Genomic DNA, 3611 nt, shown 5'->3' with positions numbered 1-3611 from the left:
TTTTTTTTTTTTTAAACAAAACATTAACACATGTTAGACTGCACCCCATAAACACAATCAAGCCTAGAAAAAAAAACAGTAAATCACCCATTTAAGGACAAGAAGATGCAGAATTGCTTTCTTCTGGGTTTCACATTAAGAACTCCGGTTTAACCTGGAAATCACTGCATAGTTAATTTTACTATATTTAGATTTTTACTAGATTTTGTTATTAAATTGAAGTAAAAGGTAATTTATATAAAATTATGTATGTAATTTGACATAAAATGACAGTCAGTTGGGTCCAGTGTTGTTCTGGACCACCACTGATTTTCATATTGCTAATAAAAACGGTTGAAATATTATTTCAAATGAGGGTAAGTAATAGTAATAGCTGACATAATTTTCATTAGAAGTATCATGCTGTCAGAAGCAACAAGTCTTTAAATAGGTCAAAACATTAAAGTGAGAAAGGTGACTAGTGTTGAACTAGTCTAACTTGACACAACATTTGTGTTAAACGTGTGCAAATGAAGCATTTGCCCAGAGGACACAGGTATGGCCCTTCAGAACTATCGGAAACTCATGCGGCACAATGCCTAATTTGCATTACAAGGACACAGCTCCCTCCAGGCCAGAAAGATGGCAGAGTTGTGCTCCACACCCACACTCTTCTGATGAATAAATAATATTTCTCCACCTCACATCTGAATGATCAGAGTGTAAGTTCTTCGGGACGTAAATAGCCACGTAATGGAGCGACACATCTTACAGTAAGTATTTCTCTGCCATTGGAAGAGGGTTGGGTCAGGTTGATAACAATAGTGGGAGGTTTGGGAAATCAGCGGAAGGGATCCTTAAGGTTTCCCCCTCAAGGCTTCACTGAAAGTAAGACATGTCTCTTGAGTGTAAAATAAAATGATGTGTATCAAAATGGAAAGTAAATGGTGTAGGTGAGAAGAATGAGTTTGTTGAACTTCTAAGCATCGTGGAAAAAAAAATGTACAGACACTTTACATCTAAATGTATGTCAATATTCAGGTCTCATGTGAGTTCATGCATTTTTGCATTAAACAGTTACTCTTAAAAATAGGGCAATTAAAAATAGTTTCACTTACTGATGAGTTAGTGTTTCTAGACATTCATTTCAAGTTCATTTAGACTTAGACATGACTGAAAGTGGTAATGTCTGAGTGGGTGAATATTATCTCCATAAATAGTTGCATCCATTTTCAAGGGCTTGTTTAAGGACCGACTACAAACATGATAGGCAGGCATAATCTCATTGACAGGGTCAGCCAACCATGGTGGCTGTGTCCGAATCTGCATACTCTCCGAGTAGGTACTTCATTTCAACAAGTATGAATGTGATCTGGACATAATCCGCCATGTTGATGTTATCATGTGACCTACGACGTAATAACAAGCGCAACAACTTAAAAGCAAAAGATATGAGCAACAAGTTCAATTCATCTATCTGTAAATATCCTGAAATTGTTGAAACTTGCACATTTTGTGGTCTTGTTGAAGAAACAGCTGCCCATTTTTTTTGTGATTGTAGTATAACCAATACATTTTGGGTTTATTTAAGTTCTTATATTTTAACCCTACTAATATGACCTACAGTTTTATCATTAAAGATGTTATTTTTTGATTTCCCAATTAAACCACAAATCGACATCATGATATTTTCTACGGTGGCCGAGAGAGCTGTCAATGAAAAAACACATGCAAATAGAAAAAAACATCTGCAAATTAAGAAAACATCTTCATCAATTTGACATAACACACACTGCAAATGCTCACAACACAACCAAATAAAGAAACGCGCTGCAAATAGGGACAGACCACATCGGAAAAGTTTAAAGGAACCGCAAAGTGACGAACATGGCTGGGATATATTTATCGTTTGCTCTGAAAGGTGAGATTTTTGTTTATTTTAACATCATGGGTAGCCAGTGGCGGAAGAAACACAAACGGGAACAGAATTTGCTATTTTAGAAGGAAAAACACTCTTTTAGAGAAAGCGCCCAGGGGAGGTCGCGGCGAGACCGCAGAATGGAAGGCAACCCCCGCTGATACGCCGTCACACCAACGCCAGCTGTTTCTCTCGAACACTCGCGGAGATTCGTCCTGTAGAAGGCTCGGCTCCGAAGCGAAAAGCTGATGTGCATTTGCAGGGGGGCGCGTGGCGAACAACGCATGCCAACTGTCATTGGCTTGTTTAGTTAACACTCGAAGGTGATTGGGCTCTCGGGCGAGATCCCAATTCGTCAGTCATTGACGTAACGTAGAACGTGACTGACTGAATGGGAACTTACTTTCTCGGCCACCGTCAATTTATTTATTTTATATGCAAAATTTTCATCCACAAGCAAAAGTGCCTTAAATCTCCCGTTTTCATTTTTTTCTTGCTGAATTTAACTTGTTTCATCCCTCATGCTTTAAAAAACAAACACATTATGCATTATGATGAATTATTAAAATATATTAACCTTGTCATTGTACTTTTTTTCTGTGTATATAATCTCATGCTATGATGTAGGCCTACGTAAATCCATTATAATTATGTTTGTTCACTGTTAAAGATACAACCATGGAATCTTTTCCTGGGGCCCGTTCTTCATACGATTGTTGACGATTTGGCATGATCTTGGATTATTTGGTTCTTCGAAGCTCATCCTGGACTCACAGCAACAGGTCCGTAAACTTAAACCTGCTGGGGAGCAGGCTTATTTCATGTAAACAGGATTAGATTGCATCTTTTTAAGTGGAATTTATATTTAAAATCTATCCCAGCCACTGCTACTCTATTACAAGAGTACCCTACTAATCCGGGGACAATCATTTAAAATACTAATAATTTAAAATATTAGAAAATTAGAAAATAATATAATGTTAACTATAATACTATAGACACAGCCAGTTTTACTAATTTTAAAGATTTATTTGTGATAAAATAATAACTTTATATTTGTATTAGTCTTACACACATGCTGTACAGTTAATCCGAGTCGTGCATTAATTTGAGTGCTGACAGCTATTATGGGAGTGGCTTGATGGAGCGCAGGAGATACAGATAACTTGATCTTGACCCTTGAGAAACTTTAATTAATGCTATCGCATAACAAATCTGCTTCAAATATAATATTACATGAATTGCTAATTACAACATTGAATTAGCCCCTGCTGCTCAAAGGTCTCTCCATTGCTAGCCCACCCCAACACTTACGCACAATAATAATGATAAATGCTGACCAATACTTAATTATATTACACATTTTCTTGCTGAAAATTATATATTTTAATAAAACAAGCAAAATCTAACTGTTGTCATATAACTTAGCTATGCATGAATACACACGAGACAAATGTAGCCGATGTGAATTTATCAATTTTCAGTCAGTGAATTAATGCATGAACTGACAACAATGGGAAACATGAATACAAATTAGTAAATTAATTAATAAAAGTAACCATCACAATAAATAAATTAATATACAAGTGAACAACACATGAAACAAAGCTATATTCAAAGGTATTGTTCTAACAAACTATCACATCTTTACAGGTGGTGAACCCCACATCCTACTGCCATCTCAACACAGCTGTGCCAATTCTGCAGCTTTATT

Source organism: Sinocyclocheilus grahami, unplaced genomic scaffold, assembly GCF_001515645.1.
Source record: "Sinocyclocheilus grahami isolate Dianchi unplaced genomic scaffold, SAMN03320097.WGS_v1.1 scaffold1932.1, whole genome shotgun sequence".
NCBI lineage: Eukaryota > Metazoa > Chordata > Actinopteri > Cypriniformes > Cyprinidae > Sinocyclocheilus > Sinocyclocheilus grahami.
Note: the sequence above shows the minus strand (reverse complement) of the source record.